Source organism: Rattus norvegicus, chromosome 14 (assembly GCF_036323735.1).
Source record: "Rattus norvegicus strain BN/NHsdMcwi chromosome 14, GRCr8, whole genome shotgun sequence".
Taxonomy (NCBI): Eukaryota; Metazoa; Chordata; class Mammalia; order Rodentia; family Muridae; genus Rattus; species Rattus norvegicus.
Genome location: NC_086032.1, coordinates 62,584,889 through 62,603,069, shown reverse-complemented (window position 1 = coordinate 62,603,069; position 18,181 = coordinate 62,584,889). Strand labels below are relative to the sequence as shown.

Genomic DNA, 18,181 nt, shown 5'->3' with positions numbered 1-18,181 from the left:
TTTGCTGGGGGCTGTGGCCTGGAGGAGTGAGACTGCTCTCTGGGGTTGGTAACGCATTTGGAGAAAGCCTAGTGATTATAAGGTCCAGAGGCTAATCACCAGATTTTCCTAAATGCTTATGCACACGGCATTTTAAAGCCCTGTGGTAGCTATTCTTGGTTGTCAACTTGACTACATCAGGAATTAACTAAAACCCAAGAGGCTGGGGCACACCTGTGAGGGATTTTTTTTTCTTAAGTAAATCGTTTGAAGTGGAATGACCAAATTTCAATCCAGATCTTTCGAAGTGAAAAAAAATTCACCTTTAATCTGGCCCACAAATTCTGCTGGCTGCCTATATAAAGGATGTGGGAGAAAGGAAGCCTGCTTTCTTTGCCTGCTGCTCTTGCTGACAAGTTCATTCCTTCACAAGAGCCTGCTTCTTTGGGATTCCAACATATACTGAAGAATACTGAGACATCCAGTGTTGTGGACTGAATAAACTACTGACTTCTTGGACCTTCCATTGATAGACAGCCATTATTGGACCAGATAGACAACCACCTATAAGCCATTGCAATAAATCCCCTTTAGGTAGGTAGGTAGGTAGGTAGGTAGGTAGGTAGGTAGATAGATAGATAGATAGATAGATAGATAGATAGATAGATAGACAGATAATAGATAGATAGATAATAGATAGATAGATAATAGATAGATAGATAGATAGACAGACAGACAGACAGACAGATAGATAGATAGATTGATAGATAATAGATGATGGTAGATAGATAATAGATGATTGATAAGATAGTAGGTGAAAGATAGATGATAGATAGATTGATAAATTGATAGATTGATAGGTAGTAGATGGTGGTAGAAAATAGATGATCAATAAGATAGTAGATGAAAGATAGATGATTGATAGAAAAATAGATAGATTGATAGATTGATAAATAGGTAGTAGGTGGTGGTAGATAGATAATAGATGATCAATAAGATAGTAGATGAAAGATGATAGATTGATTGATTGATAAATTGATAGATTGATAGGTAGTAGATAATAGATAATCAATAAGATAGTAGATGACATATAGATGATTGATAGAAAAATAGATAGATTGATAGATTGATAAATAGGTAGTAGGTGGTGGTAGATAGATAATAGATGATCAGTAAGATAGTAGATGAAAGATAGATGATAGATTGATTGATTGATAAATTGATAGATTGATAGGTAGTAGATAATAGATAATCAATAAGATAGTAGATGACATATAGATGATTGATAGAAAAATAGATAGATTGATAGATTGATAAATAGGTAGTAGGTGGTGGTAGATAGATAATAGATGATGAATAAGATAGTAATGAAAGATAGATGAGAAATAGAGAGACAGACAGACAATAGATCTATCTATAAGTATTGTCCCTCCAGAGAACCCCGACTAATACAGCCCTCATCATCACTGGGCTGCGGGTTGTTTACTGCTGCTTAGGAATAGCAACTGACTTTGAAAAGAGACCCCTACGTGTGTGCCCAACACTTTCTGCCAGGCGTAGCCAGGGATGAGGAGCTAGGCCCCCCAATCCCCAGGGAAGGAATGACAAATGGGAAACGTCCAAACACATAAGCCAGGCGCTCTCTCCTCGCCCCAGCTCCCAGGCCTTGAGCTCCCCTTCGCAGCCCTCTGCCTGCCAGCTTGGACCAGAAGCCTGTCCCCTTCACACCACATTTGCCATGCAGTCATTTACCTGCATCCCCAGAGACATCAGTGCCTGAGTCATCAATCCTCCTCTCTCCGACATGCCTGAGCAGGCATTCTCTTCAGCCTGTGGGAGAACTCACCCTGAGGTGAAGGCCTTACCAGACACCATGTGCAGCCCACAGGCCAATCCCTGGCCTCTCCTTTTTTCTTTTTATGCAAATGATGGTGTCATCAATATTGGAACTGTTTTCTTGAGACGGGGTATACTCTCTCTCTCTCTCTCTCTCTCTCTCTCTCTCTCTCTCCCTCTCCCCCTCCCTCCCTCTCTCTCTCTCTCTCTCTGTGTCTCTGTGTGTGTGTGTGTCTGTGTGTGTCTGTGTGTCTGTGTGTGTGTGTGTATGTGTGTGTGTGTGTGTGTGTGTGTGTGTGTGTGTGTGTGTGTGTGTGTGTACAGCTAATTCAATTGTTCAACATGATCCATCTGTTTGGGGAGGAGTATAGTGGAGAAATTCACAGAAAATCCATACTTTGAGTTTGACCACTTACTGCCCTCTGCCATCTGTACAAGGTGATGATTCAGAGAGGCTGCAAGCAGTGGATGCCAGGCGGTGCGGCCATCCCCTGGCGTTGCCACACTGACCCAGCTTCCCTTCCTGAGCACTTTATTTTATGCCATGAGACTGATGACGGGTGGGAAGGTATTCTTCTGGACTGCTTCCTAGAACATCCCACCTAAATATTGTTGATGGGCTTAAATCAACAACTATTTTGTTCCATGCTTTTTGAAGGTCCTTCTCTTTTCCTCGGTTCAGTGACTTTTAATTTTACCTTCTTGATTTTATGGGTTTGAAGGACAAAAGGATTAGCTCTTCCATTATTTCAGGGGAAATAATGAAGTTAATAATGAATAAGCAGAAGAGACATTCACGTTCTCTCCTGCATAATTACCTGGTCATCGTTTTATTGCTTTTACCGTATTTCTCTAGCTAAAGTCCTCTTCTGCAGTCTCCATTTGTTAACCAGCCTGGACTGTTTGCAGAGGCCATCCTTTGGGTGTTTTGGGCATTTTTTGAATGTATCCAACGCCATAACCTGCACCACGCTGAGTCTATGGGGCCATCCCCACTGCCATTCTCTTACATCTTTGACCAGAGGCTGCTTCCTAAAAGTTCTCCTGGTCACTCTGCACAGAGGTCCTATTGAGAGCGCAGCCCCAGGGCCACGCAGCAAACCCTTCATTTCTGTGCAGAATCACGTCACCCTTCAGTTTGCCCAACCATCGACTCCACCACACAACCAACTCCTTGCCAGGAACGTCCTGAACTTCCTACGTCTATAACCTAGGTTGCTCTGTGCTCTTCTTTCATTTGAATTGGATTAAATATGAATCAGGCTGAACCATGTCGGTAGCATTGCTAACGATTTACAGGCTGGAGTGTTTCTCTGATGTCTTTGCTTAGCAAATTGGTACCCATTTCTGGGTCAAGTCATTACTGGGTAAACGAACTACTCTTAAATCAGAAGGGAAGGTGTGCTGGGTAGTTCTATGCCAACTTGACACGAGCTAGAGCCATCTGAGAAGAAGGAACCTCCATTAAGAAATTCGCTCTATAAAGTCAGGCTTGGAGCATTTTTCTTAGTGATTGACATGGGAGGGCCAAGCTCACTGTGGGTGGTGTCATCCCCTGGGCTGAAGGTCCAGGGTGCTATAAGAAAACAAACTGAGCAAGCCATCAGAGTAAGCCAGTAAGCAGCACCCTCCATGGCCTCTGCACCAGCTCCTGCTTGGGTTCCTGCCCTTACTGCTTTTGGTAATGAACTGGTCTATGCAGCTATGAGTGAAACGAACCCTTTCCTCCCAAGTTGCTTTTGGTTATGGAGTTTCAGCACAGCCAAGGTGACCCTAACTAAGACACAGTGTAATACAGGGTACTGCCTGCCTAGGTGTGGAGAGGCCAAGGAGGGCTGGTGACTCTAGAGTGAGGCTGGAGGACCAGGAGTCACACTACCAAAGCTCAAAGCAGCGCTTGTTAAATCCCCCTTCAGATGAGAACTGTACATGAGAAATTTTCTTTCGTTTGGTTTGTTTGGTTTTTGTTCTTGTTGTTTTGTTTGGGGTATTTTGTTTGTTCATTTGGTTGGTTGGTTGGGGTTGTTTTGTTTTGTTTTGTTTTGAGACAGGGTTTCTCTGGCTAACCTGAAACTTGTTTTGTAGAGCAGGCTGACTTCGAATTCAGAGATCTTCCTGCCTCTGCCTCCCAAGTGCTTGGATTAAAGGCATGTTCTACCACACTTGGTTTGAAGCTGAGAACTTTTTATACAGATATAAGTATAAAAGATAAGTAATGAAACATTTACCTGCACCAAAAAATTTATTTGTATATATATTTCAACCAATATTAAAGAGAAAAGCAAGTTTTCAAACTAATGAAATGGGTTTACCTGTTTATTTTTACATGAAGAACTAAATCTTGGCTGAACATTTGATGCTGCAGGATTCAGAGCATCCTTAATGTTTTCCAGAGCTGATGGATACATTGATTTTATGATCATAGGAACTGCAAATTCCACCTCACATAAATTCACAGCACAGAAAGACAGAAGGATGTTTAGAGCTATTTCAGAAACTATTGGAAATTCTGTCCTAATCCCAAGCTAAAAGTCATTGAATGATGTGTGTGTGTGTGTGTGTGTGTGTGTGTATGTATGTGTGTGTGTATGTGTGTATGTGTGTGTGAGATGTGTGTGTGTGTGTGTGAGATGTGTGTGTGTATATGTATGTGTGTGTGTGAGATGTGTGTGTGTGTATGTGTGTGTGTATATGTATGTGTGTGTGTATGTATGTGTGTGTGTGTATGTATGTGTGTGTGTGTGAGATGTGTGTGTATATGTATGTGTGTGTGTGTATATGTATGTGTGTGTGTGAGATGTGTGTGTGTATATGTATGTGTGTGTGTATGTGTGTGTGTATATGTATGTGTGTGTGTATGTGTGTGTGTGAGATGTGTGTGTGTGTATATGTATGTGTGTGTGTGTGTGTGAGATGTGTGTGTGTGTATATGTATGTGTGTGTGTGAGATGTGTGTGTGTGTATGTGTGTGTGTATATGTATGTGTGTGTGTATGTATGTGTGTGTGTGTATGTATGTGTGTGTGTGTGTATGTATGTGTGTGTGTATGTATGTGTGTGTGTGTGAGATGTGTGTGTGTGTATGTGTGTGTGTGTATATGTATGTGTGTGTGTGTGTATATGTATGTGTGTGTGTGTATATGTATGTGTGTGTGTGTGTATGTTGTGTGCGTGTATGTGCATGTGTGTGTGTGTATATGTATGTGTGTGTGTGTGTATGTTGTGTGCGTGTGTGTGCATGTGTGTGTGTGTATATGTATGTGTGTGTATGTGTGTGTATGTTGTGTGCGTGTATGTGCATGTGTGTGTGTGTATATGTATGTGTGTGTGTGTGTGAGATGTGTGTGTGTGTGTATATGTATGTGTGTGTGTATATGTATGTGTGTGTGTGTATGTGTGTGTGTATATGTATGTGTGTGTGTGTGTGAGATGTGTGTGTGTGTGTGTATATGTATATGTATGTGTGTGTGTATATGTATGTGTGTGTGTGTGAGATGTGTGTGTGTGTATATGTATGTGTGTGTGTGTATGTGTGTGTGTGTGTATATGTATGTGTGTGTGAGATGTGTGTGTGTATATGTATGTGTGTGTGTGTGTGAGATGTGTGTGTGTGTATATGTATGTGTGTGTGTGTGTATATGTATGTGTGTGTGTGTGTATGTTGTGTGCGTGTGTGTGCATGTGTGTGTAATTCAAACGAGAGTTTTAAATCAAGCACTGTAAGGTAACACAGTCCAAACATATGCTAATTTGATGCTTCCATGCTCAGAGTTAGTGGTAGGAAAATATTGAAGTCTTTGTTTTCCATAATTGAATTACTTGTTTCCTGTAAAAGCAGAAAAACACGGTATGTACAGTTAAAACACTGGAATTGATACTGCACATTAGTCCGCAATTCAAGCAGAGGTGCCTCAGAGTTCGGTGACTGTTGACCAGAAGCACGTGAGCTCCGTGTTCAGACCCAAGGCTGCAGTGAGGGTCGGGAGCTGCTGGACACACCTCCCATTCATTGTGTGTTTGAGTTAATTTCTGATCATTGCACAGCTGGCCTTTGTGACACCCCCCACCACAGTCAGTCATGCCCCCAATATGGAGTCAACACCCACAATTCAAGAAGCCAGACCCTTCAGGGTCAGGATGGATGTAGTCAATGCTGCCAGCGCCGGCAGCAGAGGCAGGCAAGGAACATTCAGATAGATGCCTTCTTTCCATCCCCCAGTCTCCCACCATTCCCTCCTGAGGCTAAAGCAGCCAGGGCTGACTGCACAGAACGCCGCTGGGCAGCCCAACCTGCCAGGAGCCTCCTCCATCCGATACAAAGTATTGAAGTGAGTTCACCACCAACAAGGAGTCTTTTTCCTTCTGTAACTCGCCAATACCATTTCTTCTAAATGGAACAACGAAGGAAACGAGATAAGGAAAATCAAGAAGTGAAGAAACCAGCTGAGTGGAAAGCGAATGAGCAGACATTAGCAGTTCCACAGATGGGCTCGCACCTCCAGCTGCCTGGGAATTGACGGGGCAAGGTAAGCATTTTGGGGTGAGCCGGGAGGTGGAAAGGCCACCATAAACCAACTGACAGTGAAATATCATTCAAGATGGGGGTGGAGCAGCATCTGGCCATGGACTTTATTGGTATAAATAAGCCCCAAATTGCATCAGACATGCTTATGCAAAATTGTTTTAAAGACTCAGGTTGAGGGCCAGTGAGAGGACTCAGCAGACAAGGTATTGTAGCCAAGCCTGAGGACCCAGCTTGAATTCCTAGGATACTGCACGTTGCCCTCTGACCTCTACACATGCACCACGGTGTGCATGTGCCTCACCCCTTACAAACCACACAAATGTGCACTTAAAAATGTTTAAAGACTGAAGCTGAATGGCGCATCCTGTGTTTTCCTTGCTGTCTCGACGGGTCCTTGAGTGGGATTTCTTACCTGTGATCACACTGTGGAAAGCGTTCTGGTTTTTTTCCCCTTCTTACTGCTATGGCTGTTCTCATCTAACTTTGCTTTTCTGTTCCAAGTCCCCAGATTTATGTTCTCTCTGGGCCATTTTTCTTCTGAGCCATGTTCAAAGCTCTCCAAAGGTTACCCAGGCCTGCTTGCTCTGCGTGCTGTGGTGCATACTCTATTGAGGAGGAGACGAGAAGAAAGAGGGTTGAAATGTTTTTAAAGTGCACCCGTGCTCATTCACTAGGAGATAGGAGAGGGTGACCTGCTGAGAAGAAATGACAAGCTGTTTCAAGCATGGTCTGGGGACAACTTTGCTAGAAGATAGCTCTGAAGGCAGCCTCTCTAATGGGCAATGCAAACTCTGAGAGGGCGATGGCAGCAGAAGATTTTGGGGTGAAGGCATCAACGGGAGCAAGAGACAGAACAGGGACAGAGGCAGGAACATCTACCCCACTAGAGCACCAGACTCCTGGGATTCCTGTCAGCTGAAGGGATGGGGCTTGGCACAAGTTTGTGTTTGTTTTTCTTTAGGGACAACTGAGTATAGACAGAAGGAGACATTAAAACAGCTAAGTTTACAGAAGTAAGCACTGTCTGCTTCTGTCTTTAATCCTGTGTTTCAGTTACTAGATTGACAGCAATGCAATGTGGCAGCAACAGAAATTAATGCTGAAAACTACTGAGTTTGCTGTCCTCAGGGGCTGAGCTTGACCTCTGGTTCCAATGACAATTAGCTATGTGGCAGGTAGGTTCCTTAACCTCTCAGTATTAGTCAGGTTAGGATGGTCTCAGCTGCTGTAACAAAGAAACCAGAAATCTCAGTTTGTTTTCTCAGGTTCTAGTTTGATACAAATGGAACACAAATTCTTTTTGGTTCTCTCCAACTCAAAATTGGGAGCTTCTCCCACCTGCTGACAGAAGCACCTCAAACACATCACCTTGGAGGCTGCTGTGGAAGGAGAACAAGCTAGATAGTGCAGAGAAGGGTAGGGATGGCCAGGCATGCAACCAACGTGTGCCACTTTCTCCACTGGCAAGGCCCAGCTCTGGAACCCCACATAGCTTTCATTAAAGGCTAGAGAAATGAGTCTTCCAATGAGACACTGAGAATGGTCTCTGCCATGGTGTGTGAACATCGCTATATGGGGAGATATGGCAGGACCTACTGGACAATGGTCGTCACTGACGTGGAGCTTCAATGTTACAAGATAAGAATGTGCGGAGAATGGCTGGAGGTGAGAATTACACAACAGAGGTTGATCGTAGACACATTGCACCCCTGATCTGTTTGCTTCAACATGGCCGGAGTGTACCATTTGTGCTATCTATAGTTTCTACAGTTTTAGAATTAAATGTGGTTTAAAGCCACATCTGGATTGGTTCCCAGGTAAACCTGGTTCAGGGACTGGGTGACAGTGATCAATTTCAGATGACCAGCTCCCTCGGTGATTTGTCTAGGGATACATGGTATTTAAAGTCCTTAATATCTAACACAGGGTCACTTGTGATGAAAGCTTCAAGACACAAGGCTGTTTCCGGTCCTCTGTCTCCCAGACTCCTCACCTAGGTCCTCAGACCCTCCATCTGCTAGACTCACCTAAGGCAGGGTCACCCAGGGACTTCCACTCAGCTGCCAACCAGCCATGTTGATCTGCTGGAGGAGCTGGAGGAGTGGCTGATGCCTGGACTGCAGTACAATTCAATTAACCAGCCTCTCCAGGGTGGCTCGAGGACCCTGTGCAATCCTCAGAGCTCTGAGAGGATGACTTTCAGGCAGGCTGAGGACAGCCAAAGGCAGTTTGTTCTGGCTTCTCAGCTGCCTTTGTGCAGAAATGTAAGTGGATGTTTCCAACTTGAGCAGGCTCACAGCCCACAGTGGTAGCTCCCTGCTGTGCATCTCAAGAGCATAGCCTCGCCTCTCTGATCCTTCCTTCTACCATGTACAAGATGGCCAGGAGAGTAGATGAGAAAAGATGTGGGAAAAGGTGCCACTGGCACCAAGCGCATAGCTGTTTGTGTGAATATTCCTTCACCACCACTTCCCACAGGCAGAACAAGCTTGCCAACATTATTTGGTTTGCTCTTTGTAGTCTGTCCTTGGAGATCCTCATTGTCAAGACTGAGGAAGTAGGGGGCTGGATAGATGGCTCAACCATTGTAAAATGGTTGCCTTGAAAACATGAGGACCTGAGTTCAATCCTCAGAGCCCAGGTAAACAAAGCCATGTATGGTGGCACATTCTTGTTATCAATGGTAGGGAAGTAGAGACAGGCAGATGACTGGGGCTCGATGGCCAGTCAGCCTAGCCTGCTTAGTGAGTAGCAGGCCATGGGAAGAGACCTTGTCTGAAAGGAAGGAAGGAAGGAAGGAAGGAAGGAAGGAAGGAAGGAAGAAAGAAAGAAAAGAGAGAAGAGAGAGAAGAGAAGAGAGAGAAGAGAGAGAAGAGAAGAGAAGAGAAGAGAAGAGAAGAGAAGAGAAGAGAAGAGAAGAGAAGAGGAGAGGAGAGGAGAGGAGGGGAGGGGAGGGGAGGGGAGGGGAGGGGAGGGGAGGGGAGGGGAGGGGAGGGGAGAGGAGAGGAGAGGAGAGGAGAGGAGAGGAGAGGAGAGGAGAGAAGAGAAGAGAAGAGAAGAGAAGAGAAGAGAAGAGAAGAGAGGAAGGGAGGAAGGGAAAGAGGCAAACACACATCTATCCTCAAGCACACACATTCACACACAGCTGAAGAACGTTCAGCCATTCCCAGAGACACAAGTCTATAATCTATGTGGCTTGTATAAATTCTCTAGCTATTTGGAAGCCAAGAAGATCATAAGTTCAAGGCCTGCATGGCTAGAGAGTGAATTCAAGGCCTGCTTGGACCTCTTAGTAAATCCCTGTCTCCAACAGTAAAAAGCAAAAGGATCTGGGGGTGTTTAGTTAGTGGAGTATGTGAAACCCTGGTCCCACTCAAGTACTGAGGCAACGTCACGTGGAGGAAGGGGCTCTCATCTTTCCCTGGCCACCCACTGCTCCCTTAGACACTCCTTTCTCTCAACATATCTTAAATGCTATTAAGCAACCCCAAACACCAATATAAGTAATCAAATGCAGATATCTTCCTGGTATGCACCTGCCAAGAAGTTTGAGGGGAGTTTTAGTGGGCTGGGGACGGCCTATCACCAGGCTTTCTCAAATGCCTTCAGGCAGGCCTAAACTCAAGGACTGGGGTAGGACAGGACGAGCTGGTGCCCGTCTGAATTAAGCCACATTCAGTTCTTAATCTCCCCAAACAAACCCAATGCAAACAGGCTGAGGCAAGAGGTATGCTGGGACCAGGCCAGGGGAGCTGGTGGGAAAGACTCACTCTGGGAATGATTGGGTGGAGGCTGGGTGAGGGATAGAACATAGACATAGAGGGGCCTTGGACGTAGAGTAGAAAGAACGGCCCAGAATCGAGACTGCAGCATCCCAAGGCCCTCGAATTTCTTCACACGCAATGTCACCCTATTTGTTACAGGGAAAGATGGATCAAAAGTTATCCACTGAGTCCTCTGGAATAATCCCTCAGATGCTGGGTGGGTTTCATGTGGAGACAGCTAGACTTTATAGGAGAGGAGGGGGTTCCCCAGTTCTCCTTGGACCATACTGAAGAACCCATAACAAGGTAAAACCCAGGCTCCAGATGTGTGACACAAGAAGCCAAGATGATGGTATCCCTTCTATGGTGTCCTTGGGCCAGCAAGGGACTCAGGAGTGAGGTTCAGGCCCTACTGCTTCCTGCTTCCTCTAACACTGAGAATCTGTGAGTCCCAAAGTTAAAGTTAACCTGTAAGTCCTACCTGCCCGAGGACCAGGTAACTTCCTGGAATGCTGGGAGTTCTACTTCTTGGAAAGTGACAGAGCCACATTGGGAAATATGGTAGCCATGTGAGTTTGTCCTTGTAAGCCCCTGCAACACATGTCACAAAGCCACTCAGCTGGAAATTCCAGGCAGTGGTCCTGATCAAAGCCCATCCTAGACAGTACTTAATTAAAGCTTGCTTCAAATTTGGTTCAAAATAGTGGAACTGGTTTTTCTCTGGTGAATCTCAGGATTAACAACCACACACATCCCCGTGCACCCCATCCCTGACACTTTTCTGTTACCCACCTAAATATTCAGCACCTCAGTTTTCTTGTGTTTAAAAAATAACAGTGGTCTTCTTCACAAAGCTCTAAAAGAGGGACAAACCAGGAAATAGTATGAAGCCCTTGGCATGGTTCTTGCTTACTAAAATGTACTGAATACGTGCTGCCCTCCAGCACCGAGAGCCTCCTGCTCCCCTTCCAACCCTGTCCACACAGTAAGCCCTACAGGTCTAGGCCTCTTCCTTTGGGGAAGTAAGAGCATTTCCTTTCAAGGTTCCAAAGCAAAAGATTCTGTATTTGTCTAGAATAAGAGAAAGAGAAAACCAACCAACAGAAATAAGAGAGGAAACATCCTCTCTTATTATTATCCTCTCTTATTATTGCCAGAGCAAACAAAGGCAGTAAATACTCCGGTGCCTGCCCCAGCAGCCCAGTGCCAGGCCTAAAGCCTGGGGAAAGGTGCCGTGCTGTCCTTCATTCATCTTGACTTAAGCACCTACTGTGAACCAGTAAGGCATCCTCTACCTGCAAGGCGCCCAAGGCTACTCGCCCTTCCTATATGACTACGCTTTGGCTTGACCAGGGGGGTTGTCAAAGTGTTACTACACCGAAACTCGTGAGTTCAGAATCCTGGCGGGGCAGCTGGCAACATATAGACGTTCTCTGGAGATATGGAGTAGCCACAGTGAGAACCAGTGACCTATAGGAAGGGCCGGTGAGCCATCTATGCTGCCAGAGCAAGGGAGGTTTGTAGGTCTCAACACCCACTGACTGACAGGATGGTGCGGCAGCCTGGGGAGAGGTTGTGTGGCTGGACAGGAGTCCTCATGGGGCTCAGTCATGGCTCCCTGTGCTTTGACACCACAGTCACCACACACCCAAGGATACAGTGATTTCAACACTTGTTTCTAAAGCAGCAGGTGCCTGTGTTATTGACAGCATCTGACACACTGCATAATTAAGTCTGTTAATGAGTATTAATAACATTGGCACATTTTTTCATTTAGATCAACACTTCTTAAACCTCTGGGATTGTTCGGGTGGTTCTGTGGAGAGTCTATCGGAAGCCCTGGGACAGGAAAACTGATGTGTGAGCTCCCAAAGACAATCTCATACCAGAAGAACTCTGAGGCAGCCCAGATCACGCCTGGGCCTGAGCGGCATCCTGTATACTCCAAAACAGTCCCTTAAGGCCTCTTCGCCCTTCTCCTCCCTGCTGTGCTAACCCTCTTCCCAAATGGGAGACTGTTACCCTTCTCTTGTACTGTAGTTTAAACTGTAAATGTTCACAAAGGAGCACATGCTGAATTGGCCGCCAGCCTGTGGGACTACCTAGAGGTGGGGCCTAGTGGGAGGAAATGGCATCAATGGGGTCATCTCTTAAAGGAAATGTTAGGATTGCTATATGCCTTTGTCACTTTTCACACTGTGACAAAATACTGAAGCAACTTAAGGGAGGAAGGCTCATTTGTCTCTTGGTTCCAGTCCCTCAGAGCAGAGAAGGCAGACTAGAGCTCCTCTCTCTGGAGCAGCTGCTCCATTGTGGTGGGCCAGGAAGCAGAGAACATCCAGAAGAGGAGGTAGATATGAGCCTCCCTTCCCCGCCATGAGTGGCCTGCTTCTGCCACTGAGGCTCTCCTTTTAAAGGCTCCACAGCCTCTCAAAACATTGCAGCTGCTAGGGAAACAATACCCAGACACATGAGGGGAAGACCTTAATTTCTGACTCAAACCTTAATACTTCCCAGCCCATGAGGTGGGAATCAATCCCACTGCAATCCTCCACTACACACGCTCACTCCATGATGTCCCGTGTCACCCCTGGCCCAAAGCAACAGGGCCAAGTGGCCACAGACTGAAACCCAGTGTGTTGGTTACTTTTCTATTGCTAAGATAAAAAATGTCATGACCACAAGAAAAGGTTTATTTGGGCTTCCGGTTCCAGAGAGATAAGAGTTTGTGAGAACAGGGAGACATGGCAGCAAAGGCTGATGGGATAGTAAGAACCGGAAGCTGAGAGCTCACTGGAAATGTCATGAGACCGTCAAACCGTATAGCCCGCCCCCACTGACAAACTTCTTCCAGCAAGGCCACACCTCCTGAACCTTCCCAAACAGTGCCATCATTAACTAGGGTCCAAGAGTTCAAACATCTAAACCTATGGGGAACATTCTCATCCCAACCACCCACAAAAGCGTTAACCAGAATAAATGTCCTCTCTGTAAGTTGACTTTTCACAGAGAAATAAAACGGACGAAGACACAGCGAGTTAGACAGGATGGTTTCAATCGATACAAAGTTTCAGAAGCAACACTGTGGGACATCCAAACCCAGACCTCAGGAAGACCAGCCAGTGCTACTTTATCTAAGAAGAAGCGTGTGCAAGAACAACAGAAAGCCACCATGCTGAGCCCTGGCCAGATAGATGCATACCTCTGCCACTGTGGTTGGCAGTCTTTTAGTACAGCAATGCAGCCAGTCTTTGCTAGTTTGTGGGTTCTTCCTTTTCCCAGCCTTTAACCCACCTAACACTAGATAGGAGAGAAATAAGGATAGAGGGGGGTGGGGGGAGAGCCCTGAATCTAATTTCTTTCTTCTCATTTCTTCTTTGACTACCACAATTAACAAGTCAGAACTGACTCCCCCAACAACCACCCACCCCCACCCCCACCTCTGGGGCCTTAGCATTTATAAACCTTCTGAAAAGTTGCAGAATCCCAAATGTCACACAAGCACAGAAACTATCTGTAGCTGGCAAAACCATGCCTCTGCTAGAGCATGGCGCAAATCATAGTCAGCTGCTACGAAGCAGCCCCATATCCCCACAACGGGGATTAAAACAAAAACTTATTCTTATACTCCAAAATTGGGGAATTCTCACCACACAGCAACACCAAAACCAGCAATGAACCCTGTTCGTGGCGGGTTTTTCTCCTAAGCTAAGCGGGCTTGGTCTCAACAGTAGCCAGCTGCACACCCAGAGGGCCATGGAGCTTAAGGAGCCATTAGGGTACGCGGTGGGAAACTTTAGCATCTTCATGTCTATGCCCAGGAACTGAACTTTAGCACTGAATTTCATGATAAATGAAGCAACAGTCAGAGCCAGGAGTGGTTTGAATGACGACCCCCACCCCCCAATAGGCCCAGGAGGAGGAGGAGGAGGAGGTGTGGCCTTGTTGGAGTATGTGAGGCACTGTTGGAGGAAGTTGGTCACTGGGGATGGGCTTTGAGGTTTCAGAGGCTCAAGCCAGCCTAGTGTCACTCTCTCTTCCTGCTGATCCAGATGTGGAACTCTTAGCGATTTCTCTGGCACTATGTCTGCCTTCATGATGCCATGCTTCCTGCCCTAATGATAGTGGACTGTAAGCCACCCCCATTTAAATGTTTCCACATAGAGCAGTTGCCATAGTCATAAGGTCTCTTTACAGCAATAGAGACCCTAAGGCAGAGCAGTATGAGAGGACTAGCAGAGATCAAGGATGTCTGTCATCCTGTTACTGTTAGCCTTGTTTAAGATGTTAGTGATGATGTGTCCACATCATCACATAATCCGTTCCCAATACGTTTATGACTGTACTTTAGTCTGATTGCTTTTCTCTGTAAGAGTGGGAATTTTACAAACCTAAAGCTTCATCCTCAAAGGGATCCACAGGTCTCTCTGGGCTTCCACATCCTGCAGAGAGTCCATGGCCAATGCGAAGGATAAAGATCGTTAGGCAGGATGGAGGTGTGACCTCAGGTTCCTGCTGTACAAATGACCCCAGGCTCTGCTGACAAGCTCCTGGATGGCTGCCATCACCCACGCAGACGTGTGTCAGCAAGACAGCCCCACAGCCATTCCTACAACTTGTTCTGGAAGCAAGATCAAGGTCTGTCCCCTCTGTCTTCTCAGGAATTGTAATGCTGTCTGGCAAGAAAGGTTCATTCAAGGCAAAAATTTCAGTGGCACACTTCAGCCCATCAGTGACAGGAGAGGTAACAGGAACTCTCCAAGGCAGCAGAGAGACACCTTGATCGGAACTCAGCGAATGTCTGCAAAATCAAACTAAAAAGTCTTGTGAAGAACAACGCTGAAAAAGAATGCAACCAGTCTAACAATTACTTGAGCACTTCCTTCTGGCAGGCACTTTTCTAAGAGAGTCATGACTAATTCATTACAGGCCCAAGACCTGAACAGATGTATGATTCCACAGAGAAGGAAACAGGCTCAGAGAGCTTAAGTAACTTGCTTGATATCACACAACTCAAAGGGCCAAACCTGAGTTTGAGCCACTGCGGGGTTCTTCAAATTCTAACTTGTGCGAGAACCCAGAAACTTCTAAAACCCCAACACCCAGGCTGCATTCAGCAGCAGGCCAATGAACTGCTTCCAGTAACCCCCAACAAAGCTGATCTCTGGGAATAGAGCCAGGAAGTGATTGACCTGATTTAAAAGGCTTCCCAGCAGGTGACTTTAACTGACAGCTAACTTTGTAAGCTCCAGACTATGGGTTCTTAAACCCTCGTCCTACAAGGGCAGGCATCCTATGAGACAGTCCACATTTGTCCGCCCACTCCTCATTCCACCAACCAACAATAATTCCTAGCAGCTGCTGCGAGAGTCACAATGTTCCTGGAGTTCACATGAAATAAAAGAATTTGAGGTGGTGTATGTATGGTTGCTTAGGTCTGTAATCCCAGAGCCTGGAAGGCTGAGACACCACTAGCTCCAGGCCAGCCTCAGACAGACAGACATATATAGAGAGAGATAGAGACAGAGACACACACACACAGAGACAGACAGACACACACACACACATAAACACACAGAGCGAGAGAGACAGAGAGAGACAAACACACACACCAAAAAAGACAGATAGACAGATAGACAGACAGACATAAACACAAGCACACACTGAAAAAGACAGAGACAGGCAGATAGACACACACAGAGAGACAGATAGACAGACCAACAAACACACACACACACACACACACACACACACACACAAATACACACAGCAAAAAAGACAGAGACAGACAGACGCATACATGGGGGCGGGCGGGAGAGAAGCCTGAACTATGTGGGAAGACCATGTCTCAAAAACAAATCCTAAGAACTGTGGCAGTCCTTTCAAAGTCAGACCTGTGGCTGACTTAAGACCTGTGGCCAGGTGCTGGCCAGAAACCCATGCATATCTGGCCAGAACCCCATGCATATCTGGCCAGAGCACAGGAAATGCTCAACCTCTGGGAGATGGATAAAAGCTAGCCCTACACGTTTGCCTGTTAAACGCTGATAGGTTACTGAAATCACAGAAGGCTTGTGCCTTCTCCGTCTTCCCTTCCGACATCAGACAACTTTGAGCAGTCCTTTCTGCCTGCCTTACAGTCACCACACAAAGTCCTCCAAGCACCTAATCAATAGATATATGGTCCCCTGCCCCTCACCGACTGCAGCATTTGGGAGAGCTGGCTCTCATTGCCAGGGTTGTGGGGTTGCAGTGAGCTGGCACCGAGGGTCTGAGAGGGAAAACTGGTACTGCTACTCATCTGCCCTGAAGTGGTCTCAAGGAGGGAGGGAGGGAGGGAGGGAGGGAGAGAGAGAGAGAGAGAGAGAGAGAGAGAGAGAGAGAGAGAGAGGAGGAGAGACAGAGAGAGATGCTCTGCTCCCACCCTGCCCCTCACCACCTGTGGCAGGCAGGAGAGCTGGCCCTGAGAGCAGGAGAACTGTCTCTGCCTCTGCCAGGCTGTAGCAATGGGTGAGCTGGCCAGGGCAGTGCTGGAGAGCTGGCCCCAGTGGTGTGGAAGTAGGAGAGCTGGCGGGCTGACAGCTCAGCTACCTCCCAGGCCCAGATTCAGGGCAACATCGACATCATCTGTGAATTACTGGGGTGTGTGAAAGGGTCAGTCCTGCGGATCCAAAATCCAAAGCTGTAGGATCTCCATGACACAGGGCCACAACAGGATATCCGGGAGGAGTCCTGGTGAGGATCCAATGTTGATAGTGCAGCCGAAGCCAGAGGCCTTGAACCAGACCTATGAACTCATTCATTGCCATGAATACTTGCAAGTAAAGAAGTGTGGACAAAGGGTACACTGTGGGACACACTGTGACACACTGCAGCTGCCACATCAAGTCTTCTTCTCTTCTTTTTGGGGGAGAAGGTTACAAGGGCAGAGAATGGGGTATAAACAGACAGGGAGATGAGAAGGGTTGGGGTGTGTCATGTGAAATTCACAAAGAATCAATAAAAGCTAAATAAAAAATGATGTGTCATCTTTTCACCCCCACATCTTCAATATATGATTCACTTTGAACATGCGTTATCTCTCCCAGAGCCCAGTAAGGAATTAGGAGATCAGACACCTCACCTAAGCCCAGTGTTTGCAGGCAGGGCTTCCAGGCAATGAGAACTGACCAGGTGCTAGCAGGAGAGCCACCATTGTTGCATTCTGGTGATTGTGTAAGAGGAGAGAGACAGAGACAAGACATGTGTGCCCATGTTCCATATGTTTGCCCTGCTACGCTCTGTGTCCACTTAGGAGCTTGCTGTCAAGAAGCCCATCGCCAAATGAAGCCCTTTGATCTTATCTCAGAGCTGCGAGCCCCAAATGGCCTCTTTTAGTCAGAGCTTGTGCAGTCTATGGTATGTCTATTAGCAACAGTAACAAAAGCCAAAACCAAATCAACATGAAACCTAAGATCAGTGTCTCCTGATGGCTTGGGGCTGAGGTCAGCTTGTCAGGTTGTCTCAAGCTGTCTCTGTGTCCCCATCCTGCCAGGGCTAAGAGGAGATTGGGACTCTACCCTGTCTGTAAGGTAATGTGAGCCCTATACAGCCCCGTGGACACTGATAGAGCATGCTTGTCTCTTGACTTAGGCTGATGGGACTGTTTGGTAACAGCACAGGGACTGCCGCAGAGTCGGTACTAATGTCTCCAAAGTCCCACAAAGATGACAGCAGCAGGCCCGGGTAGATGCTATGTATCACACTGAACAAACCCTGACAGGGGAAATAATCACTTTAATAGGAGACGCATAAACCTATAAGCTGACGAAAGTAAAGGTCTCCCTGCTGCAAACAACCTGAAAGATGGTGCTGGATAAAAGTAATCAGACTCAGCGTTCCCAGTGCAAGGGGCTCTAAGACATAGGACCCTCGTTTCTTAGGGAGGGGAGAGAACACTGTGTCCCAAGGTAGAGGGGAGTCTGCTTGCCCACGCCAACACACACTCACGCACACACACTCACATACACACAGACACACACACACTCACACTCTCACACACACACAGACACACACACACAAACACACACACAGACACA

At 46.5% G+C, this 18,181-nt stretch overlaps 1 long non-coding RNA gene across 1 annotated transcript; it reads left to right on the top strand.

Annotated features, from left to right (window-relative positions):
• The first annotated feature begins 5,785 nt into the window (after positions 1-5,785).
• Positions 5,786-12,166, top strand: LOC134481904 (uncharacterized). Its single transcript, XR_010057785.1, has 2 exons — positions 5,786-6,340; positions 11,881-12,166. It is a non-coding gene; the product is annotated as an uncharacterized LOC134481904 (long non-coding RNA).
• Positions 12,167-18,181: the final 6,015 nt, after the last annotated feature.